This window comes from Leptodactylus fuscus, chromosome 1 (assembly GCF_031893055.1).
Source record: "Leptodactylus fuscus isolate aLepFus1 chromosome 1, aLepFus1.hap2, whole genome shotgun sequence".
Classification (NCBI taxonomy): domain Eukaryota; kingdom Metazoa; phylum Chordata; class Amphibia; order Anura; family Leptodactylidae; genus Leptodactylus; species Leptodactylus fuscus.
The window spans coordinates 95,857,808-95,881,093 of NC_134265.1; the positions used below are offsets into that span (position 1 = coordinate 95,857,808).

Here is a 23,286-nt window from a genome sequence, read left to right on the forward strand (position 1 = left end):
CCCGTGCCTGGAAGCGAAGCTGCTTTTCAGTCAGCTTCTCTTTTCTTAGGGCACGTTGTCTGCAAAGATGTTCAGCCTGTGTTGCCCTGTAAATTGGTCTGCAGGTTACTAGCTATGGCTTCCAGCCCGGCGGGAGGCCCAGATACTATGGAAATGAAGCCTGCTATTATTAAAAGTAAAAAGCCACAACGCTGGTGGCCACCACGCCCGCTGCGGCTGCTAAGAGTGATAGCGGTAAGACTGAGAATACTAGGATTTTGCAAGGCCTAAAGAGTGCAAGAGAGAAAGCGAATGTAAAAGAAGCAAGTGTGCAGTGTAAAAAGTGAATGTAAAAATGGCATAGAGGAGAGTGACCCCTGCTGGTGGAAGTGAGGAAAAGCAAAAGCCTACGGCACCTGGTATTCCCAGGCGGTCTCCCATCCAAGTACTAACCAGGCCCGACCCTGCTTAGCTTCCGAGATCAGACGAGATCGGGCGTGTTCAGGGTGGTGTGGCCGTAGGCAGAGACAGGCTTCTCACTTACTCCTCTTCTACTTTGCAGCCTGGCTGCTGGCAGCCCTTTGCACTACTTCACGCTAGACCTTTTTCTTCACTTTTTGCCTTCTCTTAAGGGAACTTCATACTCCAACAGGAGCAGTGCAAGAGCTGGGGGCGGCCCTTATACCCACAGGTGTTGTTCAGCAACCAGTCACAGGCCGCAGCCGCCCTCTTTCAAAAGGGCTGGGCGCAAGGTCTGCGCAGGGCTAAGAAACCATCCCGGGGGTGAAAGAAAGAGCAAGCTGGACCAGAGCCCATTGTCCAGTAGTCGGCTAAGGAAGAAGTTGAGATGGTTGCCCGTGCCTGGAAGCGAAGCTGCTTTTCAGTCAGCTTCTCTTTTCTTAGGGCGCGTTGTCTGCAAAGATGTTCAGCCTGTGTTGCCCTGTAAATTGGTCTGCAGGTTACGAGCTATGGCTTCCAGCCCGGCGGGAGGCCCAGATACTATGGAAATGAAGCCTGCTATTATTCAAAGAAAAAAGCCACAACGCTGGTGGCCACCACGCCCGCTGCGGCTGCTAAGAGTGATAGCGGTAAGACTGAGAATACTAGGATTTTGCAAGGCCTAAAGAGTGCAAGAGAGAAAGCGAATGTAAAAGAAGCAAGTGTGCAGTGTAAAAAGTGAATGTAAAAATGGCATAGAGGAGAGTGACCCCTGCTGGTGGGAGTGAGGAAAAGCAAAAGCCTACAGCACCTGGTATTCCCAGGCGGTCTCCCATCCAAGTACTAACCAGGCCCGACCCTGCTTAGCTTCCGAGATCAGACGAGATCGGGCGTGTTCAGGGTGGTGTGGCCGTAGGCAGAGACAGGCTTCTCACTTACTCCTCTTCTACTTTGCAGCCTGGCTGCTGGCAGCCCTTTGCACTACTTCACGCTAGACCTTCTTCTTCACTTTTTGCCTTCTCTTAAGGGAACTTCATACTCCAACAGGAGCAGTGCAAGAGCTGGGGGGCGGCCCTTATACCCACAGGTGTTGTTCAGCAACCAGTCACAGGCCGCAGCCGCCCTCTTTCAAAAGGGCTGGGCGCAAGGTCTGCGCAGAGCTAAGAAACCATCCCGGGGGTGAAAGAAAGAGCAAGCTGGACCAGAGCCCATTGTCCAGTAGTCGGCTAAGGAAGAAGTTGAGATGGTTGCCCGTGCCTGGAAGCGAAGCTGCTTTTCAGTCAGCTTCTCTTTTCTTAGGGCGCGTTGTCTGCAAAGATGTTCAGCCTGTGTTGCCCTGTAAATTGGTCTGCAGGTTACTAGCTATGGCTTCCAGCCCGGCGGGAGGCCCAGATACTATGGAAATGAAGCCTGCTATTATTAAAAGTAAAAAGCCACAACGCTGGTGGCCACCACGCCCGCTGCGGCTGCTAAGAGTGATAGCGGTAAGACTGAGAATACTAGGATTTTGCAAGGCCTAAAGAGTGCAAGAGAGAAAGCGAATGTAAAAGAAGCAAGTGTGCAGTGTAAAAAGTGAATGTAAAAATGGCATAGAGGAGAGTGACCCCTGCTGGTGGAAGTGAGGAAAAGCAAAAGCCTACAGCACCTGGTATTCCCAGGCGGTCTCCCATCCAAGTACTAACCAGGCCCGACCCTGCTTAGCTTCCGAGATCAGACGAGAAAGGGCGTGTTCAGGGTGGTGTGGCTGTAGGCAGAGACAGGCTTCTCACTTACTCCTCTTCTACTTTGCAGCCTGGCTGCTGGCAGCTCTTTGCACTACTTCACGCTAGACCTTTTTCTTCACTTTTTGCCTTCTCTTAAGGGAACTTCATACTCCAACAGGAGCAGTGCAAGAGCTGGGGGCGGCCCTTATACCCACAGGTGTTGTTCAGCAACCAGTCACAGGCCGCAGCCGCCCTCTTTCAAAAGGGCTGGGCGCAAGGTCTGCGCAGGGCTAAGAAACCATCCCGGGGGTGAAAGAAAGAGCAAGCTGGACCAGAGCCCATTGTCCAGTAGTCGGCTAAGGAAGAAGTTGAGATGGTTGCCCGTGCCTGGAAGCGAAGCTGCTTTTCAGTCAGCTTCACTTTTCTTAGGGCGCGTTGTCTGCAAAGATGTTCAGCCTGTGTTGCCCTGTAAATTGGTCTGCAGGTTACTAGCTATGGCTTCCAGCCCGGCGGGAGGCCCAGATACTATGGAAATGAAGCCTGCTATTATTAAAAGTAAAAAGCCACAACGCTGGTGGCCACCACGCCCGCTGCGGCTGCTAAGAGTGATAGCGGTAAGACTGAGAATACTAGGATTTTGCAAGGCCTAAAGAGTGCAAGAGAGAAAGCGAATGTAAAAGAAGCAAGTGTGCAGTGTAAAAAGTGAATGTGAAAATGGCATAGAGGAGAGTGACCCCTGCTGGTGGAAGTGAGGAAAAGCAAAAGCCTACAGCACCTGGTATTCCCAGGCGGTCTCCCATCCAAGTACTAACCAGGCCCGACCCTGCTTAGCTTCCGAGATCAGACGAGATCGGGCGTGTTCAGGGTGGTGTGGCCGTAGGCAGAGACAGGCTTCTCACTTACTCCTCTTCTACTTTGCAGCCTGGCTGCTGGCAGCCCTTTGCACTACTTCACGCTAGACCTTTTTCTTCACTTTTTGCCTTCTCTTAAGGGAACTTCATACTCCAACAGGAGCAGTGCAAGAGCTGGGGGCGGCCCTTATACCCACAGGTGTTGTTCAGCAACCAGTCACAGGCCGCAGCCGCCCTCTTTCAAAAAGGCTGGGCGCAAGGTCTGCGCAGGGCTAAGAAACCATCCCGGGGGTGAAAGAAAGAGCAAGCTGGACCAGAGCCCATTGTCCAGGAGTCGGCTAAGGAAGAAGTTGAGATGGTTGCCCGTGCCTGGAAGCGAAGCTGCTTTTCAGTCAGCTTCTCTTTTATTAGGGCGCGTTGTCTGCAAAGATGTTCAGCCTGTGTTGCCCTGTAAATTGGTCTGCAGGTTACTAGCTATGGCTTCCAGCCCGGCGGGAGGCCCAGATACTATGGAAATGAAGCCTGCTATTATTAAAAGTAAAAAGCCACAACGCTGGTGGCCACCACGCCCGCTGCGGCTGCTAAGAGTGATAGCGGTAAGACTGAGAATACTAGGATTTTGCAAGGCCTAAAGAGTGCAAGAGAGAAAGCGAATGTAAAAGAAGCAAGTGTGCAGTGTAAAAAGTGAATGTAAAAATGGCATAGAGGAGAGTGACCCCTGCTGGTGGAAGTGAGGAAAAGCAAAAGCCTACAGCACCTGGTATTCCCAGGCGGTCTCCCATCCAAGTACTAACCAGGCCCGACCCTGCTTAGCTTCCGAGATCAGACGTGTTCAGGGTGGTGTGGCCGTAGGCAGAGACAGGCTTCTCACTTACTCCTCTTCTACTTTGCAGCCTGGCTGCTGGCAGCTCTTTGCACTACTTCACGCTAGACCTTTTTCTTCACTTTTTGCCTTCTCTTAAGGGAACTTCATACTCCAACAGGAGCAGTGCAAGAGCTGGGGGGCGGCCCTTATACCCACAGGTGTTGTTCAGCAACCAGTCACAGGTCACAGCCGCCCTCTTTCAAAAGGGCTGGGCGCAAGGTCTGCGCAGGGCTAAGAAACCATCCCGGGGGTGAAAGAAAGAGCAAGCTGGACCAGAGCCCATTGTCCAGGAGTTGGCTAAGGAAGAAGTTGAGATGGTTGCCCGTGCCTGGAAGCGAAGCTGCTTTTCAGTCAGCTTCTCTTTTCTTAGGGCGCGTTGTCTGCAAAGATGTTCAGCCTGTGTTGCCCTGTAAATTGGTCTGCAGGTTACTAGCTATGGCTTCCAGCCCGGCGGGAGGCCCAGATACTATGGAAATGAAGCCTGCTATTATTAAAAGTAAAAAGCCACAACGCTGGTGGCCACCACGCCCGCTGCGGCTGCTAAGAGTGATAGCGGTAAGACTGAGAATATTAGGATTTTGCAAGGCCTAAAGAGTGCAAGAGAGAAAGCGAATGTAAAAGAAGCAAGTGTGCAGTGTAAAAAGTGAATGTAAAAATGGCATAGAGGAGAGTGACCCCTGCTGGTGGAAGTGAGGAAAAGCAAAAGCCTACAGCACCTGGTATTCCCAGGCGGTCTCCCATCCAAGTACTAACCAGGCCCGACCCTGCTTAGCTTCCGAGATCAGACGAGATCGGGCGTGTTCAGGGTGGTGTGGCCGTAGGCAGAGACAGGCTTCTCACTTACTCCTCTTATACTTTGCAGCCTGGCTGCTGGCAGCTCTTTGCACTACTTCACGCTAGACCTTCTTCTTCACTTTTTGCCTTCTCTTAAGGGAACTTCATACTCCAACAGGAGCAGTGCAAGAGCTGGGGGGCGGCCCTTATACCCACAGGTGTTGTTCAGCAACCAGTCACAGCCCGCAGCCGCCCTCTTTCAAAAGGGCTGGGCGCAAGGTCTGCGCAGGGCTAAGAAACCATCCCAGGGGTGAAAGAAAGAGCAAGCTGGACCAGAGCCCATTGTCCAGGAGTCGGCTAAGGAAGAAGTTGAGATGGTTCCCCGTGCCTGGAAGCGAAGCTGCTTTTCAGTCAGCTTCTCTTTTCTTAGGGCACGTTGTCTGCAAAGATGTTCAGCCTGTGTTGCCCTGTAAATTGGTCTGCAGGTTACTAGCTATGGCTTCCAGCCCGGCGGGAGGCCCAGATACTATGGAAATGAAGCCTGCTATTATTAAAAGTAAAAAGCCACAACGCTGGTGGCCACCACGCCCGCTGCGGCTGCTAAGAGTGATAGCGGTAAGACTGAGAATATTAGGATTTTGCAAGGCCTAAAGAGTGCAAGAGAGAAAGCGAATGTAAAAGAAGCAAGTGTGCAGTGTAAAAAGTGAATGTAAAAATGGCATAGAGGAGAGTGACCCCTGCTGGTGGAAGTGAGGAAAAGCAAAAGCCTACAGCACCTGGTATTCCCAGGCGGTCTCCCATCCAAGTACTAACCAGGCCCGACCCTGCTTAGCTTCCGAGATCAGACGAGATCGGGCGTGTTCAGGGTGGTGTGGCCGTAGGCAGAGACTGGCTTCTCACTTACTCCTCTTCTACTTTGCAGCCTGGCTGCTGGCAGCTCTTTGCACTACTTCACGCTAGACCTTCTTCTTCACTTTTTGCCTTCTCTTAAGGGAACTTCATACTCCAACAGGAGCAGTGCAAGAGCTGGGGGGCGGCCCTTATACCCACAGGTGTTGTTCAGCAACCAGTCACAGGCCGCAGCCGCCCTCTTTCAAAAGGGCTGGGCGCAAGGTCTGCGCAGGGCTAAGAAACCATCCCGGGGGTGAAAGAAAGAGCAAGCTGGACCAGAGCCCATTGTCCAGTAGTCGGCTAAGGAAGAAGTTGAGATGGTTGCCCGTGCCTGGAAGCGAAGCTGCTTTTTAGTCAGCTTCTCTTTTCTTAGGGCGCGTTGTCTGCAAAGATGTTCAGCCTGTGTTGCCCTGTAAATTGGTCTGCAGGTTACTAGCTATGGCTTCCAGCCCGGCGGGAGGCCCAGATACTATGGAAATGAAGCCTGCTATTATTAAAAGTAAAAAGCCACAACGCTGGTGGCCACCACGCCCGCTGCGGCTGCTAAGAGTGATAGCGGTAAGACTGAGAATACTAGGATTTTGCAAGGCCTAAAGAGTGCAAGAGAGAAAGCGAATGTAAAAGAAGCAAGTGTGCAGTGTAAAAAGTGAATGTAAAAATGGCATAGAGGAGAGTGACCCCTGCTGGTGGAAGTGAGGAAAAGCAAAAGCCTACAGCACCTGGTATTCCCAGGCGGTCTCCCATCCAAGTACTAACCAGGCCCGACCCTGCTTAGCTTCCGAGATCAGACGAGATCGGGCGTGTTCAGGGTGGTGTGGCCGTAGGCAGAGACAGGCTTCTCACTTACTCCTCTTCTACTTTGCAGCCTGGCTGCTGGCAGCCCTTTGCACTACTTCACGCTAGACCTTTTTCTTCACTTTTTGCCTTCTCTTAAGGGAACTTCATACTCCAACAGGAGCAGTGCAAGAGCTGGGGGCGGCCCTTATACCCACAGGTGTTGTTCAGCAACCAGTCACAGGCCGCAGCCGCCCTCTTTCAAAAGGGCTGGGCGCAAGGTCTGCGCAGGGCTAAGAAACCATCCCGGGGGTGAAAGAAAGAGCAAGCTGGACCAGAGCCCATTGTCCAGGAGTCGGCTAAGGAAGAAGTTGAGATGGTTGCCCGTGCCTGGAAGCGAAGCTGCTTTTCAGTCAGCTTCTCTTTTCTTAGGGCACGTTGTCTGCAAAGATGTTCAGCCTGTGTTGCCCTGTAAATTGGTCTGCAGGTTACTAGCTATGGCTTCCAGCCCGGCGGGAGGCCCAGATACTATGGAAATGAAGCCTGCTATTATTAAAAGTAAAAAGCCACAACGCTGGTGGCCACCACGCCCGCTGCGGCTGCTAAGAGTGATAGCGGTAAGACTGAGAATACTAGGATTTTGCAAGGCCTAAAGAGTGCAAGAGAGAAAGCGAATGTAAAAGAAGCAAGTGTGCAGTGTAAAAAGTGAATGTAAAAATGGCATAGAGGAGAGTGACCCCTGCTGGTGGAAGTGAGGAAAAGCAAAAGCCTACAGCACCTGGTATTCCCAGGCGGTCTCCCATCCAAGTACTAACCAGGCCCGACCCTGCTTAGCTTCCGAGATCAGGCGTGTTCAGGGTGGTGTGGCCGTAGGCAGAGACAGGCTTCTCACTTACTCCTCTTCTACTTTGCAGCCTGGCTGCTGGCAGCCCTTTGCACTACTTCACGCTAGACCTTCTTCTTCACTTTTTGCCTTCTCTTAAGGGAACTTCATACTCCAACAGGAGCAGTGCAAGAGCTGGGGGGCGGCCCTTATACCCACAGGTGTTGTTCAGCAACCAGTCACAGGCCGCAGCCGCCCTCTTTCAAAAGGGCTGGGCGCAAGGTCTGCGCAGGGCTAAGAAACCATCCCGGGGGTGAAAGAAAGAGCAAGCTGGACCAGAGCCCATTGTCCAGTAGTCGGCTAAGGAAGAAGTTGAGATGGTTGCCCGTGCCTGGAAGCGAAGCTGCTTTTCAGTCAGCTTCTCTTTTCTTAGGGCGCGTTGTCTGCAAAGATGTTCAGCCTGTGTTGCCCTGTAAATTGGTCTGCAGGTTACTAGCTATGGCTTCCAGCCCGGCGGGAGGCCCAGATACTATGGAAATGAAGCCTGCTATTATTAAAAGAAAAAAGCCACAACGCTGGTGGCCACCGCTGCGGCTGCTAAGAGTGATAGCGGTAAGACTGAGAATACTAGGATTTTGCAAGGCCTAAAGAGTGCAAGAGAGAAAGCGAATGTAAAAGAAGCAAGTGTGCAGTGTAAAAAGTGAATGTAAAAATGGCATAGAGGAGAGTGACCCCTGCTGGTGGAAGTGAGGAAAAGCAAAAGCCTACAGCACCTGGTATTCCCAGGCGGTCTCCCATCCAAGTACTAACCAGGCCCGACCCTGCTTAGCTTCCGAGATCAGACGAGATCGGGCGTGTTCAGGGTGGTGTGGCCGTAGGCAGAGACAGGCTTCTCACTTACTCCTCTTCTACTTTGCAGCCTGGCTGCTGGCAGCCCTTTGCACTACTTCACGCTAGACCTTTTTCTTCACTTTTTGCCTTCTCTTAAGGGAACTTCATACTCCAACAGGAGCAGTGCAAGAGCTGGGGGCGGCCCTTATACCCACAGGTGTTGTTCAGCAACCAGTCACAGGCCGCAGCCGCCCTCTTTCAAAAGGGCTGGGCGCAAGGTCTGCGCAGGGCTAAGAAACCATCCCGGGGGTGAAAGAAAGAGCAAGCTGGACCAGAGCCCATTGTCCAGGAGTCGGCTAAGGAAGAAGTTGAGATGGTTGCCCGTGCCTGGAAGCGAAGCTGCTTTTCAGTCAGCTTCTCTTTTCTTAGGGCACGTTGTCTGCATAGATGTTCAGCCTGTGTTGCCCTGTAAATTGGTCTGCAGGTTACTAGCTATGGCTTCCAGCCCGGCGGGAGGCCCAGATACTATGGAAATGAAGCCTGCTATTATTAAAAGAAAAAAGCCTCAACGCTGGTGGCCACCACGCCCGCTGCGGCTGCTAAGAGTGATAGCGGTAAGACTGAGAATACTAGGATTTTGCAAGGCCTAAAGAGTGCAAGAGAGAAAGCGAATGTAAAAGAAGCAAGTGTGCAGTGTAAAAAGTGAATGTAAAAATGGCATAGAGGAGAGTGACCCCTGCTGGTGGAAGTGAGGAAAAGCAAAAGCCTACAGCACCTGGTATTCCCAGGCGGTCTCCCATCCAAGTACTAACCAGGCCCGACCCTGCTTAGCTTCCGAGATCAGACGAGATCGGGCGTGTTCAGGGTGGTGTGGCCGTAGGCAGAGACAGGCTTCTCACTTACTCCTCTTCTACTTTGCAGCCTGGCTGCTGGCAGCTCTTTGCACTACTTCACGCTAGACCTTTTTCTTCACTTTTTGCCTTCTCTTAAGAGAACTTCATACTCCAACAGGAGCAGTGCAAGAGCTGGGGGGCGGCCCTTATACCCACAGGTGTTGTTCAGCAACCAGTCACAGGCCGCAGCCGCCCTCTTTCAAAAGGGCTGGGCGCAAGGTCTGCGCAGGGCTAAGAAACCATCCCAGGGGTGAAAGAAAGAGCAAGCTGGACCAGAGCCCATTGTCCAGGAGTCGGCTAAGGAAGAAGTTGAGATGGTTCCCCGTGCCTGGAAGCGAAGCTGCTTTTCAGTCAGCTTCTCTTTTCTTAGGGCACGTTGTCTGCAAAGATGTTCAGCCTGTGTTGCCCTGTAAATTGGTCTGCAGGTTACTAGCTATGGCTTCCAGCCCGGCGGGAGGCCCAGATACTATGGAAATGAAGCCTGCTATTATTAAAAGTAAAAAGCCACAACGCTGGTGGCCACCACGCCCGCTGCGGCTGCTAAGAGTGATAGCGGTAAGACTGAGAATACTAGGATTTTGCAAGGCCTAAAGAGTGCAAGAGAGAAAGCGAATGTAAAAGAAGCAAGTGTGCAGTGTAAAAAGTGAATGTAAAAATGGCATAGAGGAGAGTGACCCCTGCTGGTGGAAGTGAGGAAAAGCAAAAGCCTACAGCACCTGGTATTCCCAGGCGGTCTCCCATCCAAGTACTAACCAGGCCCGACCCTGCTTAGCTTCCGAGTTCAGGCGTGTTCAGGGTGGTGTGGCCGTAGGCAGAGACAGGCTTCTCACTTACTCCTCTTCTACTTTGCAGCCTGGCTGCTGGCAGCCCTTTGCACTACTTCACGCTAGACCTTTTTCTTCACTTTTTGCCTTCTCTTAAGGGAACTTCATACTCCAACAGGAGCAGTGCAAGAGCTGGGGGCGGCCCTTATACCCACAGGTGTTGTTCAGCAACCAGTCACAGGCCGCAGCCGCCCTCTTTCAAAAGGGCTGGGCGCAAGGTCTGCGCAGGGCTAAGAAACCATCCCGGGGGTGAAAGAAAGAGCAAGCTGGACCAGAGCCCATTGTCCAGGAGTCGGCTAAGGAAGAAGTTGAGATGGTTGCCCGTGCCTGGAAGCGAAGCTGCTTTTCAGTCAGCTTCTCTTTTCTTAGGGCACGTTGTCTGCAAAGATGTTCAGCCTGTGTTGCCCTGTAAATTGGTCTGCAGGTTACTAGCTATGGCTTCCAGCCCGGCGGGAGGCCCAGATACTATGGAAATGAAGCCTGCTATTATTAAAAGTAAAAAGCCACAACGCTGGTGGCCACCACGCCCGCTGCGGCTGCTAAGAGTGATAGCGGTAAGACTGAGAATACTAGGATTTTGTAAGGCCTAAAGAGTGCAAGAGAGAAAGCGAATGTAAAAGAAGCAAGTGTGCAGTGTAAAAAGTGAATGTAAAAATGGCATAGAGGAGAGTGACCCCTGCTGGTGGAAGTGAGGAAAAGCAAAAGCCTACAGCACCTGGTATTCCCAGGCGGTCTCCCATCCAAGTACTAACCAGGCCCGACCCTGCTTAGCTTCCGAGATCAGACGAGATCGGGCGTGTTCAGGGTGGTGTGGCCGTAGGCAGAGACAGGCTTCTCACTTACTCCTCTTCTACTTTGCAGCCTGGCTGCTGGCAGCCCTTTGCACTACTTCACGCTAGACCTTCTTCTTCACTTTTTGCCTTCTCTTAAGGGAACTTCATACTCCAACAGGAGCAGTGCAAGAGCTGGGGGGCGGCCCTTATACCCACAGGTGTTGTTCAGCAACCAGTCACAGGCCGCAGCCGCCCTCTTTCAAAAGGGCTGGGCGCAAGGTCTGCGCAGGGCTAAGAAACCATCCCGGGGGTGAAAGAAAGAGCAAGCTGGACCAGAGCCCATTGTCCAGTAGTCGGCTAAGGAAGAAGTTGAGATGGTTGCCCGTGCCTGGAAGCGAAGCTGCTTTTCAGTCAGCTTCTCTTTTCTTAGGGCGCGTTGTCTGCAAAGATGTTCAGCCTGTGTTGCCCTGTAAATTGGTCTGCAGGTTACTAGCTATGGCTTCCAGCCCGGCGGGAGGCCCAGATACTATGGAAATGAAGCCTGCTATTATTAAAAGTAAAAAGCCACAACGCTGGTGGCCACCACGCCCGCTGCGGCTGCTAAGAGTGATAGCGGTAAGACTGAGAATACTAGGATTTTGCAAGGCCTAAAGAGTGCAAGAGAGAAAGCGAATGTAAAAGAAGCAAGTGTGCAGTGTAAAAAGTGAATGTAAAAATGGCATAGAGGAGAGTGACCCCTGCTGGTGGAAGTGAGGAAAAGCAAAAGCCTACAGCACCTGGTATTCCCAGGCGGTCTCCCATCCAAGTACTAACCAGGCCCGACCCTGCTTAGCTTCCGAGATCAGACGAGAAAGGGCGTGTTCAGGGTGGTGTGGCTGTAGGCAGAGACAGGCTTCTCACTTACTCCTCTTCTACTTTGCAGCCTGGCTGCTGGCAGCCCTTTGCACTACTTCACGCTAGACCTTTTTCTTCACTTTTTGCCTTCTCTTAAGGGAACTTCATACTCCAACAGGAGCAGTGCAAGAGCTGGGGGCGGCCCTTATACCCACAGGTGTTGTTCAGCAACCAGTCACAGGCCGCAGCCGCCCTCTTTCAAAAGGGCTGGGCGCAAGGTCTGCGCAGGGCTAAGAAACCATCCCGGGGGTGAAAGAAAGAGCAAGCTGGACCAGAGCCCATTGTCCAGGAGTCGGCTAAGGAAGAAGTTGAGATGGTTGCCCGTGCCTGGAAGCGAAGCTGCTTTTCAGTCAGCTTCTCTTTTCTTAGGGCGCGTTGTCTGCAAAGATGTTCAGCCTGTGTTGCCCTGTAAATTGGTCTGCAGGTTACGAGCTATGGCTTCCAGCCCGGCGGGAGGCCCAGATACTATGGAAATGAAGCCTGCTATTATTAAAAGAAAAAAGCCACAACGCTGGTGGCCACCACGCCCGCTGCGGCTGCTAAGAGTGATAGCGGTAAGACTGAGAATACTAGGATTTTGCAAGGCCTAAAGAGTGCAAGAGAGAAAGCGAATGTAAAAGAAGCAAGTGTGCAGTGTAAAAAGTGAATGTAAAAATGGCATAGAGGAGAGTGACCCCTGCTGGTGGAAGTGAGGAAAAGCAAAAGTCTACAGCACCTGGTATTCCCAGGCGGTCTCCCATCCAAGTACTAACCAGGCCCAACCCTGCTTAGCTTCCGAGATCAGACGTGTTCAGGGTGGTGTGGCCGTAGGCAGAGACAGGCTTCTCACTTACTCCTCTTCTACTTTGCAGCCTGGCTGCTGGCAGCTCTTTGCACTACTTCACGCTAGACCTTTTTCTTCACTTTTTGCCTTCTCTTAAGGGAACTTCATACTCCAACAGGAGCAGTGCAAGAGCTGGGGGCGGCCCTTATACCCACAGGTGTTGTTCAGCAACCAGTCACAGGCCGCAGCCGCCCTCTTTCAAAAGGGCTGGGCGCAAGATCTGCGCAGGGCTAAGAAACCATCCCGGGGGTGAAAGAAAGAGCAAGCTGGACCAGAGCCCATTGTCCAGGAGTCGGCTAAGGAAGAAGTTGAGATGGTTGCCCGTGCCTGGAAGCGAAGCTGCTTTTCAGTCAGCTTCTCTTTTCTTAGGGCACGTTGTCTGCAAAGATGTTCAGCCTGTGTTGCCCTGTAAATTGGTCTGCAGGTTACTAGCTATGGCTTCCAGCCCGGCGGGAGGCCCAGATACTATGGAAATGAAGCCTGCTATTATTAAAAGTAAAAAGCCACAACGCTGGTGGCCACCACGCCCGCTGCGGCTGCTAAGAGTGATAGCGGTAAGACTGAGAATACTAGGATTTTGCAAGGCCTAAAGAGTGCAAGAGAGAAAGCGAATGTAAAAGAAGCAAGTGTGCAGTGTAAAAAGTGAATGTAAAAATGGCATAGAGGAGAGTGACCCCTGCTGGTGGAAGTGAGGAAAAGCAAAAGCCTACAGCACCTGGTATTCCCAGGCGGTCTCCCATCCAAGTACTAACCAGGCCCGACCCTGCTTAGCTTCCGAGATCAGACGAGATCGGGCGTGTTCAGGGTGGTGTGGCCGTAGGCGGAGACAAAATTCTCACTTACTCCTCTTCTACTTTGCAGCCTGGCTGCTGGCAGCTCTTTGCACTACTTCACGCTAGACCTTTTTCTTCACTTTTTGCCTTCTCTTAAGGGAACTTCATACTCCAACAGGAGCAGTGCAAGAGCTGGGGGCGGCCCTTATACCCACAGGTGTTGTTCAGCAACCAGTCACAGGTCGCAGCCGCCCTCTTTCAAAAGGGCTGGGCGCAAGGTCTGCGCAGGGCTAAGAAACCATCCCGGGGGTGAAAGAAAGAGCAAGCTGGACCAGAGCCCATTGTCCAGGAGTTGGCTAAGGAAGAAGTTGAGATGGTTGCCCGTGCCTGGAAGCGAAGCTGCTTTTCAGTCAGCTTCTCTTTTCTTAGGGCGCGTTGTCTGCAAAGATGTTCAGCCTGTGTTGCCCTGTAAATTGGTCTGCAGGTTACTAGCTATGGCTTCCAGCCCGGCGGGAGGCCCAGATACTATGGAAATGAAGCCTGCTATTATTAAAAGTAAAAAGCCACAACGCTGGTGGCCACCACGCCCGCTGCGGCTGCTAAGAGTGATAGCGGTAAGACTGAGAATATTAGGATTTTGCAAGGCCTAAAGAGTGCAAGAGAGAAAGCGAATGTAAAAGAAGCAAGTGTGCAGTGTAAAAAGTGAATGTAAAAATGGCATAGAGGAGAGTGACCCCTGCTGGTGGAAGTGAGGAAAAGCAAAAGCCTACAGCACCTGGTATTCCCAGGCGGTCTCCCATCCAAGTACTAACCAGGCCCGACCCTGCTTAGCTTCCGAGATCAGACGAGATCGGGCGTGTTCAGGGTGGTGTGGCCGTAGGCAGAGACAGGCTTCTCACTTACTCCTCTTATACTTTGCAGCCTGGCTGCTGGCAGCTCTTTGCACTACTTCACGCTAGACCTTCTTCTTCACTTTTTGCCTTCTCTTAAGGGAACTTCATACTCCAACAGGAGCAGTGCAAGAGCTGGGGGGCGGCCCTTATACCCACAGGTGTTGTTCAGCAACCAGTCACAGGCCGCAGCCGCCCTCTTTCAAAAGGGCTGGGCGCAAGGTCTGCGCAGGGCTAAGAAACCATCCCGGGGGTGAAAGAAAGAGCAAGCTGGACCAGAGCCCATTGTCCAGTAGTCGGCTAAGGAAGAAGTTGAGATGGTTGCCCGTGCCTGGAAGCGAAGCTGCTTTTCAGTCAGCTTCTCTTTTCTTAGGGCGCGTTGTCTGCAAAGATGTTCAGCCTGTGTTGCCCTGTAAATTGGTCTGCAGGTTACTAGCTATGGCTTCCAGCCCGGCGGGAGGCCCAGATACTATGGAAATGAAGCCTGCTATTATTAAAAGTAAAAAGCCACAACGCTGGTGGCCATCACGCCCGCTGCGGCTGCTAAGAGTGATAGCGGTAAGACTGAGAATACTAGGATTTTGCAAGGCCTAAAGAGTGCAAGAGAGAAAGCGAATGTAAAAGAAGCAAGTGTGCAGTGTAAAAAGTGAATGTAAAAATGGCATAGAGGAGAGTGACCCCTGCTGGTGGAAGTGAGGAAAAGCAAAAGCCTACAGCACCTGGTATTCCCAGGCGGTCTCCCATCCAAGTACTAACCAGGCCCGACCCTGCTTAGCTTCCAAGATCAGACGAGAACGGGCGTGTTCAGGGTGGTGTGGCCGTAGGCAGAGACAGGCTTCTCACTTACTCCTCTTCTACTTTGCAGCCTGGCTGCTGGCAGCCCTTTGCACTACTTCACGCTAGACCTTTTTCTTCACTTTTTGCCTTCTCTTAAGGGAACTTCATACTCCAACAGGAGCAGTGCAAGAGCTGGGGGCGGCCCTTATACCCACAGGTGTTGTTCAGCAACCAGTCACAGGCCGCAGCCGCCCTCTTTCAAAAGGGCTGGGCGCAAGGTCTGCGCAGGGCTAAGAAACCATCCCGGGAGTGAAAGAAAGAGCAAGCTGGACCAGAGCCCATTGTCCAGGAGTCGGCTAAGGAAGAAGTTGAGATGGTTGCCCGTGCCTGGAAGCGAAGTTGCTTTTCAGTCAGCTTCTCTTTTCTTAGGGCGCGTTGTCTGCAAAGATGTTCAGCCTGTGTTGCCCTGTAAATTGGTCTGCAGGTTACTAGCTATGGCTTCCAGCCCGGCGGGAGGCCCAGATACTATGGAAATGAAGCCTGCTATTATTAAAAGAAAAAAGCCACAACGCTGGTGGCCACCACGCCCGCTGCGGCTGCTAAGAGTGATAGCGGTAAGACTGAGAATACTATGATTTTGCAAGGCCTAAAGAGTGCAAGAGAGAAAGCGAATGTAAAAGAAGCAAGTGTGCAGTGTAAAAAGTGAATGTAAAAATGGCATAGAGGAGAGTGACCCCTGCTGGTGGAAGTGAGGAAAAGCAAAAGCCTACAGCACCTGGTATTCCCAGGCGGTCTCCCATCCAAGTACTAACCAGGCCCGACCCTGCTTAGCTTCCGAGATCAGACGAGATGGGGCATGTTCAGGGTGGTGTGGCCGTAGGCAGAGACAAGGTTCTCACTTACTCCTCTTCTACTTTGCAGCCTGGCTGCTGGCAGCTCTTTGCACTACTTCACGCTAGACCTTTTTCTTCACTTTTTGCCTTCTCTTAAGGGAACTTCATACTCCAACAGGAGCAGTGCAAGAGCTGGGGGCGGCCCTTATACCCACAGGTGTTGTTCAGCAACCAGTCACAGGCCGCAGCCGCCCTCTTTCAAAAGGGCTGGGCGCAAGGTCTGCGCAGGGCTAAGAAACCATCCCGGGGGTGAAAGAAAGAGCAAGCTGGACCAGAGCCCATTGTCCAGGAGTCGGCTAAGGAAGAAGTTGAGATGGTTGCCCGTGCCTGGAAGCGAAGCTGCTTTTCAGTCAGCTTCTCTTTTCTTAGGGCGCGTTGTCTGCAAAGATGTTCAGCCTGTGTTGCCCTGTAAATTGGTCTGCAGGTTACTAGCTATGGCTTCCAGCCCGGCGGGAGGCCCAGATACTATGGAAATGAAGCCTGCTATTATTAAAAGTAAAAAGCCACAACGCTGGTGGCCACCACGCCCGCTGCGGCTGCTAAGAGTGATAGCGGTAAGACTGAGAATACTAGGATTTTGCAAGGCCTAAAGAGTGCAAGAGAGAAAGCGAATGTAAAAGAAGCAAGTGTGCAGTGTAAAAAGTGAATGTAAAAATGGCATAGAGGAGAGTGACCCCTGCTGGTGGAAGTGAGGAAAAGCAAAAGCCTACAGCACCTGGTATTCCCAGGCGGTCTCCCATCCAAGTACTAACCAGGCCCGACGCTGCTTAGCTTCCGAGATCAGACGAGATCGGGCGTGTTCAGGGTGGTGTGGCCGTAGGCAGAGACAGGCTTCTCACTTACTCCTCTTCTACTTTGCAGCCTGGCTGCTGGCAGCCCTTTGCACTACTTCACGCTAGACCTTTTTCTTCACTTTTTGCCTTCTCTTAAGGGAACTTCATACTCCAACAGGAGCAGTGCAAGAGCTGGGGGCGGCCCTTATACCCACAGGTGTTGTTCAGCAACCAGTCACAGGCCGCAGCCGCCCTCTTTCAAAAGGGCTGGGCGCAAGGTCTGCGCAGGGCTAAGAAACCATCCCGGGGGTGAAAGAAAGAGCAAGCTGGACCAGAGCCCATTGTCCAGGAGTCGGCTAAGGAAGAAGTTGAGATGGTTGCCCGTGCCTGGAAGCGAAGCTGCTTTTCAGTCAGCTTCTCTTTTCTTAGGGCACGTTGTCTGCAAAGATGTTCAGCCTGTGTTGCCCTGTAAATTGGTCTGCAGGTTACTAGCTATGGCTTCCAGCCCGGCGGGAGGCCCAGATACTATGGAAATGAAGCCTGCTATTATTAAAAGTAAAAAGCCTCAACGCTGGTGGCCACCACGCCCGCTGCGGCTGCTAAGAGTGATAGCGGTAAGACTGAGAATACTAGGATTTTGCAAGGCCTAAAGAGTGCAAGAGAGAAAGCGAATGTAAAAGAAGCAAGTGTGCAGTGTAAAAAGTGAATGTAAAAATGGCATAGAGGAGAGTGACCCCTACTGGTGGAAGTGAGGAAAAGCAAAAGCCTACAGCACCTGGTATTCCCAGGCGGTCTCCCATCCAAGTACTAACCAGGCCCGACCCTGCTTAGCTTCCGAGATCAGACGAGATCGGGCGTGTTCAGGGTGGTGTGGCCGTAGGCAGAGACAGGCTTCTCACTTACTCCTCTTCTACTTTGCAGCCTGGCTGCTGGCAGCTCTTTGCACTACTTCACGCTAGACCTTTTTCTTCACTTTTTGCCTTCTCTTAAGGGAACTTCATACTCCAACAGGAGCAGTGCAAGAGCTGGGGGGCGGCCCTTATACCCACAGGTGTTGTTCAGCAACCAGTCACAGGCCGCAGCCGCCCTCTTTCAAAAGGGCTGGGCGCAAGGTCTGCGCAGGGCTAAGAAACCATCCCAGGGGTGAAAGAAAGAGCAAGCTGGACCAGAGCCCATTGTCCAGGAGTCGGCTAAGGAAGAAGTTGAGATGGTTCCCCGTGCCTGGAAGCGAAGCTGCTTTTCAGTCAGCTTCTCTTTTCTTAGGGCACGTTGTCTGCAAAGATGTTCAGCCTGTGTTGCCCTGTAAATTGGTCTGCAGGTTACTAGCTATGGCTTCCAGCCCGGCGGGAGGCCCAGATACTATGGAAATGAAGCCTGCTATTATTAAAAGTAAAAAGCCACAACGCTGGTGGCCACCACGCCCGCTGCGGCTGCTAAGAGTGATAGCGGTAAGACTGAGAATACTAGGATTTTGCAAGGCCTAAAGAGTGCAAGAGAGAAAGCGAATGTAAAAGAAGCAAGTGTGCAGTGTAAAAAGTGAATGTAAAAATGGCATAGAGGAGAGTGACCCCTGCTGGTGGAAGTGAGGAAAAGCAAAAGCCTACAGCACCTGGTATTCCCAGGCGGTCTCCCATCCAAGTACTAACCAGGCCCGACCCTGCTTAGCTTCCGAGATCAGACGAGATCGGGCGTGTTCAGGGTGGTGTGGCCGTAGGCAGAGACAGGCTTCTCACTTACTCCTCTTCTACTTTGAAGCCTGGCTGCTGGCAGCTCTTTGCACTACTTCACGCTAGACCTTCTTCTTCACTTTTTGCCTTCTCTTAAGGGAACTTCATACTCCAACAGGAGCAGTGCAAGAGCTGGGGGGCGGCCCTTATACCCACAGGTGTTGTTCAGCAACCAGTCACAGGCCGCAGCCGCCCTCTTTCAAAAGGGCTGGGCGCAAGGTCTGCGCAGGGCTAAGAAACCATCCCGGGGGTGAAAGAAAGAGCAAGCTGGACCAGAGCCCATTGTCCAGTAGTCGGCTAAGGAAGAAGTTGAGATGGTTGCCCGTGCCTGGAAGCGAAGCTGCTTTTTAGTCAGCTTCTCTTTTCTTAGGGCGCGTTGTCTGCAAAGATGTTCAGCCTGTGTTGCCCTGTAAATTGGTCTGCAGGTTACTAGCTATGGCTTCCAGCCCGGCGGGAGGCCCAGATACTATGGAAATGAAGCCTGCTATTATTAAAAGTAAAAAGCCACAACGCTGGTGGCCACCACGCCCGCTGCGGCTGCTAAGAGTGATAGCGGTAAGACTGAGAATACTAGGATTTTGCAAGGCCTAAAGAGTGCAAGAGAGAAAGCGAATGTAAAAGAAGCAAGTGTGCAGTGTAAAAAGTGAATGTAAAAATGGCATAGAGGAGAGTGACCCCTGCTGGTGGAAGTGAGGAAAAGCAAAAGCCTACAGCACCTGGTATTCCCAGGCGGTCTCCCATCCAAGTACTAACCAGGCCCGACCCTGCTTAGCTTCCAAGATCAGACGAGAACGGGCGTGTTCAGGGTGGTGTGGCCGTAGGCAGAGACAGGCTTCTCACTTACTCCTCTTCTACTTTGCAGCCTGGCTGCTGGCAGCCCTTTGCACTACTTCACGCTAGACCTTTTTCTTCACTTTTTGCCTTCTCTTAAGGGAACTTCATACTCCAACAGGAGCAGTGCAAGAGCTGGGGGCGGCCCTTATACCCACAGGTGTTGTTCAGCAACCAGTCACAGGCCGCAGCCGCCCTCTTTCAAAAGGGCTGGGCGCAAGGTCTGCGCAGGGCTAAGAAACCATCCCGGGAGTGAAAGAAAGAGCAAGCTGGACCAGAGCCCATTGTCCAGGAGTCGGCTAAGGAAGAAGTTGAGATGGTTGCCCGTGCCTGGAAGCGAAGTTGCTTTTCAGTCAGCTTCTCTTTTCTTAGGGCGCGTTGTCTGCAAAGATGTTCAGCCTGTGTTGCCCTGTAAATTGGTCTGCAGGTTACTAGCTATGGCTTCCAGCCCGGCGGGAGGCCCAGATACTATGGAAATGAAGCCTGCTATTATTAAAAGAAAAAAGCCACAACGCTGGTGGCCACCACGCCCGCTGCGGCTGCTAAGAGTGATAGCGGTAAGACTGAGAATACTAGGATTTTGCAAGGCCTAAAGAGTGCAAGAGAGAAAGCGAATGTAAAAGAAGCAAGTGTGCAGTGTAAAAAGTGAATGTAAAAATGGCATAGAGGAGAGTGACCCCTGCTGGTGGAAGTGAGGAAAAGCAAAAGCCTACAGCACCTGGTATTCCCAGGCGGTCTCCCATCCAAGTACTAACCAGGCCCGACCCTGCTTAGCTTCCGAGATCAGACGAGATGGGGCATGTTCAGGGTGGTGTGGCCGTAGGCAGAGACAAGGTTCTCACTTACTCCTCTTCTACTTTGCAGCCTGGCTGCTGGCAGCTCTTTGCACTACTTCACGCTAGACCTTTTTCTTCACTTTTTGCCTTCTCTTAAGGGAACTTCATACTCCAACAGGAGCAGTGCAAGAGCTGGGGGCGGCCCTTATACCCACAGGTGTTGTTCAGCAACCAGTCACAGGCCGCAGCCGCCCTCTTTCAAAAGGGCTGGGCGCAAGGTCTGCGCAGGGCTAAGAAACCATCCCGGGGGTGAAAGAAAGAGCAAGCTGGACCAGAGCCCATTGTCCAGGAGTCGGCTAAGGAAGAAGTTGAGATGGTTGCCCGTGCCTGGAAGCGAAGCTGCTTTTCAGTCAGCTTCTCTTTTCTTAGGGCGCGTTGTCTGCAAAGATGTTCAGCCTGTGTTGCCCTGTAAATTGGTCTGCAGGTTACTAGCTATGGCTTCCAGCCCGGCGGGAGGCCCAGATACTATGGAAATGAAGCCTGCTATTATTAAAAGTAAAAAGCCACAACGCTGGTGGCCACCACGCCCGCTGCGGCTGCTAAGAGTGATAGCGGTAAGACTGAGAATACTAGGATTTTGCAAGGCCTAAAGAGTGCAAGAGAGAAAGCGAATGTAAAAGAAGCAAGTGTGCAGTGTAAAAAGTGAATGTAAAAATGGCATAGAGGAGAGTGACCCCTGCTGGTGGAAGTGAGGAAAAGCAAAAGCCTACAGCACCTGGTATTCCCAGGCGGTCTCCCATCCAAGTACTAACCAGGCCCGACGCTGCTTAGCTTCCGAGATCAGACGAGATCGGGCGTGTTCAGGGTGGTGTGGCCGTAGGCAGAGACAGGCTTCTCACTTACTCCTCTTCTACTTTGCAGCCTGGCTGCTGGCAGCCCTTTGCACTACTTCACGCTAGACCTTTTTCTTCACTTTTTGCCTTCTCTTAAGGGAACTTCATACTCCAACAGGAGCAGTGCAAGAGCTGGGGGCGGCCCTTATACCCACAGGTGTTGTTCAGCAACCAGTCACAGGCCGCAGCCGCCCTCTTTCAAAAGGGCTGGGCGCAAGGTCTGCGCAGGGCTAAGAAACCATCCCGGGGGTGAAAGAAAGAGCAAGCTGGACCAGAGCCCATTGTCCAGGAGTCGGCTAAGGAAGAAGTTGAGATGGTTGCCCGTGCCTGGAAGCGAAGCTGCTTTTCAGTCAGCTTCTCTTTTCTTAGGGCACGTTGTCTGCAAAGATGTTCAGCCTGTGTTGCCCTGTAAATTGGTCTGCAGGTTACTAGCTATGGCTTCCAGCCCGGCGGGAGGCCCAGATACTATGGAAATGAAGCCTGCTATTATTAAAAGTAAAAAGCCTCAACGCTGGTGGCCACCACGCCCGCTGCGGCTGCTAAGAGTGATAGCGGTAAGACTGAGAATACTAGGATTTTGCAAGGCCTAAAGAGTGCAAGAGAGAAAGCGAATGTAAAAGAAGCAAGTGTGCAGTGTAAAAAGTGAATGTAAAAATGGCATAGAGGAGAGTGACCCCTACTGGTGGAAGTGAGGAAAAGCAAAAGCCTACAGCACCTGGTATTCCCAGGCGGTCTCCCATCCAAGTACTAACCAGGCCCGACCCTGCTTAGCTTCCGAGATCAGACGAGATCGGGCGTGTTCAGGGTGGTGTGGCCGTAGGCAGAGACAGGCTTCTCACTTACTCCTCTTCTACTTTGCAGCCTGGCTGCTGGCAGCTCTTTGCACTACTTCACGCTAGACCTTCTTCTTCACTTTTTGCCTTCTCTTAAGGGAACTTCATACTCCAACAGGAGCAGTGCAAGAGCTGGGGGGCGGCCCTTATACCCACAGGTGTTGTTCAGCAACCAGTCACAGGCCGCAGCCGCCCTCTTTCAAAAGGGCTGGGCGCAAGGTCTGCGCAGGGCTAAGAAACCATCCCGGGGGTGAAAGAAAGAGCAAGCTGGACCAGAGCCCATTGTCCAGTAGTCGGCTAAGGAAGAAGTTGAGATGGTTGCCCGTGCCTGGAAGCGAAGCTGCTTTTTAGTCAGCTTCTCTTTTCTTAGGGCGCGTTGTCTGCAAAGATGTTCAGCCTGTGTTGCCCTGTAAATTGGTCTGCAGGTTACTAGCTATGGCTTCCAGCCCGGCGGGAGGCCCAGATACTATGGAAATGAAGCCTGCTATTATTAAAAGTAAAAAGCCACAACGCTGGTGGCCACCACGCCCGCTGCGGCTGCTAAGAGTGATAGCGGTAAGACTGAGAATACTAGGATTTTGCAAGGCCTAAAGAGTGCAAGAGAGAAAGCGAATGTAAAAGAAGCAAGTGTGCAGTGTAAAAAGTGAATGTAAAAATGGCATAGAGGAGAGTGACCCCTGCTGGTGGAAGTGAGGAAAAGCAAAAGCCTACAGCACCTGGTATTCCCAGGCGGTCTCCCATCCAAGTACTAACCAGGCCCGACCCTGCTTAGCTTCCGAGATCAGGCGTGTTCAGGGTGGTGTGGCCGTAGGCAGAGACAGGCTTCTCACTTACTCCTCTTCTACTTTGCAGCCTGGCTGCTGGCAGCCCTTTGCACTACTTCACGCTAGACCTTTTTCTTCACTTTTTGCCTTCTCTTAAGGGAACTTCATACTCCAACAGGAGCAGTGCAAGAGCTGGGGGCGGCCCTTATACCCACAGGTGTTGTTCAGCAACCAGTCACAGGCCGCAGCCGCCCTCTTTCAAAAGGGCTGGGCGCAAGGTCTGCGCAGGGCTAAGAAACCATCCCGGGGGTGAAAGAAAGAGCAAGCTGGACCAGAGCCCATTGTCCAGGAGTCGGCTAAGGAAGAAGTTGAGATGGTTGCCCGTGCCTGGAAGCGAAGCTGCTTTTCAGTCAGCTTCTCTTTTCTTAGGGCACGTTGTCTGCAAAGATGTTCAGCCTGTGTTGCCCTGTAAATTGGTCTGCAGGTTACTAGCTATGGCTTCCAGCCCGGCGGGAGGCCCAGATACTATGGAAATGAAGCCTGCTATTATTTAAAGTAAAAAGCCACAACGCTGGTGGCCACCACGCCCGCTGCGGCTGCTAAGAGTGATAGCGGTAAGACTGAGAATACTAGGATTTTGTAAGGCCTAAAGAGTGCAAGAGAGAAAGCGAATGTAAAAGAAGCAAGTGTGCAGTGTAAAAAGTGAATGTAAAAATGGCATAGAGGAGAGTGACCCCTGCTGGTGGAAGTGAGGAAAAGCAAAAGCCTACAGCACCTGGTATTCCCAGGCGGTCTCCCATCCAAGTACTAACCAGGCCCGACCCTGCTTAGCTTCCGAGATCAGACGAGATCGGGCGTGTTCAGGGTGGTGTGGCCGTAGGCGGAGACAAAATTCTCACTTACTCCTCTTCTACTTTGCAGCCTGGCTGCTGGCAGCCCTTTGCACTACTTCACGCTAGACCTTTTTCTTCACTTTTTGCCTTCTCTTAAGGGAACTTCATACTCCAACAGGAGCAGTGCAAGAGCTGGGGGCGGCCCTTATACCCACAGGTGTTGTTCAGCAACCAGTCACAGGCCGCAGCCGCCCTCTTTCAAAAGGGCTGGGCGCAAGGTCTGCGCAGGGCTAAGAAACCATCCCGGGGGTGAAAGAAAGAGCAAGCTGGACCAGAGCCCATTGTCCAGGAGTCGGCTAAGGAAGAAGTTGAGATGGTTGCCCGTGC

At 52.2% G+C, this 23,286-nt stretch overlaps 23 non-coding genes and 5 pseudogenes across 23 annotated transcripts; all 28 read right to left on the minus strand.

The window, feature by feature from the left end:
* Positions 1 to 383: 383 nt before the first annotated feature.
* LOC142191114 (5S ribosomal RNA) lies at positions 384 to 502 on the minus strand. The gene has a single exon (XR_012714726.1). It is a non-coding gene; the product is annotated as a 5S ribosomal RNA (ribosomal RNA).
* A 714-nt stretch (positions 503 to 1,216) lies between these two features.
* On the minus strand, positions 1,217 to 1,335 carry LOC142191295 (5S ribosomal RNA). The gene has a single exon (XR_012714899.1). It is a non-coding gene; the product is annotated as a 5S ribosomal RNA (ribosomal RNA).
* Positions 1,336 to 2,050: 715 nt separating this feature from the next.
* LOC142190256 (5S ribosomal RNA) lies at positions 2,051 to 2,169 on the minus strand. The gene has a single exon (XR_012714180.1). It is a non-coding gene; the product is annotated as a 5S ribosomal RNA (ribosomal RNA).
* A 714-nt stretch (positions 2,170 to 2,883) lies between these two features.
* LOC142191296 (5S ribosomal RNA) lies at positions 2,884 to 3,002 on the minus strand. The gene has a single exon (XR_012714900.1). It is a non-coding gene; the product is annotated as a 5S ribosomal RNA (ribosomal RNA).
* Positions 3,003 to 3,716: 714 nt separating this feature from the next.
* Positions 3,717 to 3,825, minus strand: LOC142190478 (5S ribosomal RNA; annotated as a pseudogene).
* Positions 3,826 to 4,540: 715 nt separating this feature from the next.
* On the minus strand, positions 4,541 to 4,659 carry LOC142191297 (5S ribosomal RNA). The gene has a single exon (XR_012714901.1). It is a non-coding gene; the product is annotated as a 5S ribosomal RNA (ribosomal RNA).
* A 715-nt stretch (positions 4,660 to 5,374) lies between these two features.
* On the minus strand, positions 5,375 to 5,493 carry LOC142191298 (5S ribosomal RNA). The gene has a single exon (XR_012714902.1). It is a non-coding gene; the product is annotated as a 5S ribosomal RNA (ribosomal RNA).
* A 715-nt stretch (positions 5,494 to 6,208) lies between these two features.
* LOC142191299 (5S ribosomal RNA) lies at positions 6,209 to 6,327 on the minus strand. The gene has a single exon (XR_012714903.1). It is a non-coding gene; the product is annotated as a 5S ribosomal RNA (ribosomal RNA).
* Positions 6,328 to 7,041: 714 nt separating this feature from the next.
* Positions 7,042 to 7,150, minus strand: LOC142190387 (5S ribosomal RNA; annotated as a pseudogene).
* Positions 7,151 to 7,859: 709 nt separating this feature from the next.
* Positions 7,860 to 7,978, minus strand: LOC142191300 (5S ribosomal RNA). The gene has a single exon (XR_012714904.1). It is a non-coding gene; the product is annotated as a 5S ribosomal RNA (ribosomal RNA).
* A 714-nt stretch (positions 7,979 to 8,692) lies between these two features.
* Positions 8,693 to 8,811, minus strand: LOC142191301 (5S ribosomal RNA). Its single transcript, XR_012714905.1, has one exon. It is a non-coding gene; the product is annotated as a 5S ribosomal RNA (ribosomal RNA).
* A 715-nt stretch (positions 8,812 to 9,526) lies between these two features.
* On the minus strand, positions 9,527 to 9,635 carry LOC142190340 (5S ribosomal RNA; annotated as a pseudogene).
* A 714-nt stretch (positions 9,636 to 10,349) lies between these two features.
* Positions 10,350 to 10,468, minus strand: LOC142191302 (5S ribosomal RNA). The gene has a single exon (XR_012714906.1). It is a non-coding gene; the product is annotated as a 5S ribosomal RNA (ribosomal RNA).
* Positions 10,469 to 11,183: 715 nt separating this feature from the next.
* LOC142190257 (5S ribosomal RNA) lies at positions 11,184 to 11,302 on the minus strand. The gene has a single exon (XR_012714181.1). It is a non-coding gene; the product is annotated as a 5S ribosomal RNA (ribosomal RNA).
* A 714-nt stretch (positions 11,303 to 12,016) lies between these two features.
* On the minus strand, positions 12,017 to 12,125 carry LOC142190513 (5S ribosomal RNA; annotated as a pseudogene).
* A 714-nt stretch (positions 12,126 to 12,839) lies between these two features.
* On the minus strand, positions 12,840 to 12,958 carry LOC142191303 (5S ribosomal RNA). The gene has a single exon (XR_012714907.1). It is a non-coding gene; the product is annotated as a 5S ribosomal RNA (ribosomal RNA).
* A 714-nt stretch (positions 12,959 to 13,672) lies between these two features.
* LOC142191304 (5S ribosomal RNA) lies at positions 13,673 to 13,791 on the minus strand. Its single transcript, XR_012714908.1, has one exon. It is a non-coding gene; the product is annotated as a 5S ribosomal RNA (ribosomal RNA).
* Positions 13,792 to 14,506: 715 nt separating this feature from the next.
* On the minus strand, positions 14,507 to 14,625 carry LOC142190179 (5S ribosomal RNA). The gene has a single exon (XR_012714108.1). It is a non-coding gene; the product is annotated as a 5S ribosomal RNA (ribosomal RNA).
* A 714-nt stretch (positions 14,626 to 15,339) lies between these two features.
* Positions 15,340 to 15,458, minus strand: LOC142190202 (5S ribosomal RNA). Its single transcript, XR_012714130.1, has one exon. It is a non-coding gene; the product is annotated as a 5S ribosomal RNA (ribosomal RNA).
* Positions 15,459 to 16,172: 714 nt separating this feature from the next.
* LOC142190021 (5S ribosomal RNA) lies at positions 16,173 to 16,291 on the minus strand. Its single transcript, XR_012713960.1, has one exon. It is a non-coding gene; the product is annotated as a 5S ribosomal RNA (ribosomal RNA).
* A 714-nt stretch (positions 16,292 to 17,005) lies between these two features.
* Positions 17,006 to 17,124, minus strand: LOC142191306 (5S ribosomal RNA). The gene has a single exon (XR_012714910.1). It is a non-coding gene; the product is annotated as a 5S ribosomal RNA (ribosomal RNA).
* A 715-nt stretch (positions 17,125 to 17,839) lies between these two features.
* On the minus strand, positions 17,840 to 17,958 carry LOC142191307 (5S ribosomal RNA). The gene has a single exon (XR_012714911.1). It is a non-coding gene; the product is annotated as a 5S ribosomal RNA (ribosomal RNA).
* Positions 17,959 to 18,673: 715 nt separating this feature from the next.
* Positions 18,674 to 18,792, minus strand: LOC142190181 (5S ribosomal RNA). Its single transcript, XR_012714110.1, has one exon. It is a non-coding gene; the product is annotated as a 5S ribosomal RNA (ribosomal RNA).
* Positions 18,793 to 19,506: 714 nt separating this feature from the next.
* On the minus strand, positions 19,507 to 19,625 carry LOC142190204 (5S ribosomal RNA). Its single transcript, XR_012714132.1, has one exon. It is a non-coding gene; the product is annotated as a 5S ribosomal RNA (ribosomal RNA).
* Positions 19,626 to 20,339: 714 nt separating this feature from the next.
* LOC142190022 (5S ribosomal RNA) lies at positions 20,340 to 20,458 on the minus strand. The gene has a single exon (XR_012713961.1). It is a non-coding gene; the product is annotated as a 5S ribosomal RNA (ribosomal RNA).
* Positions 20,459 to 21,172: 714 nt separating this feature from the next.
* Positions 21,173 to 21,291, minus strand: LOC142191308 (5S ribosomal RNA). Its single transcript, XR_012714912.1, has one exon. It is a non-coding gene; the product is annotated as a 5S ribosomal RNA (ribosomal RNA).
* Positions 21,292 to 22,006: 715 nt separating this feature from the next.
* On the minus strand, positions 22,007 to 22,115 carry LOC142190388 (5S ribosomal RNA; annotated as a pseudogene).
* Positions 22,116 to 22,829: 714 nt separating this feature from the next.
* Positions 22,830 to 22,948, minus strand: LOC142191309 (5S ribosomal RNA). The gene has a single exon (XR_012714913.1). It is a non-coding gene; the product is annotated as a 5S ribosomal RNA (ribosomal RNA).
* Between the last annotated feature and the right edge of the window lie 338 nt (positions 22,949 to 23,286).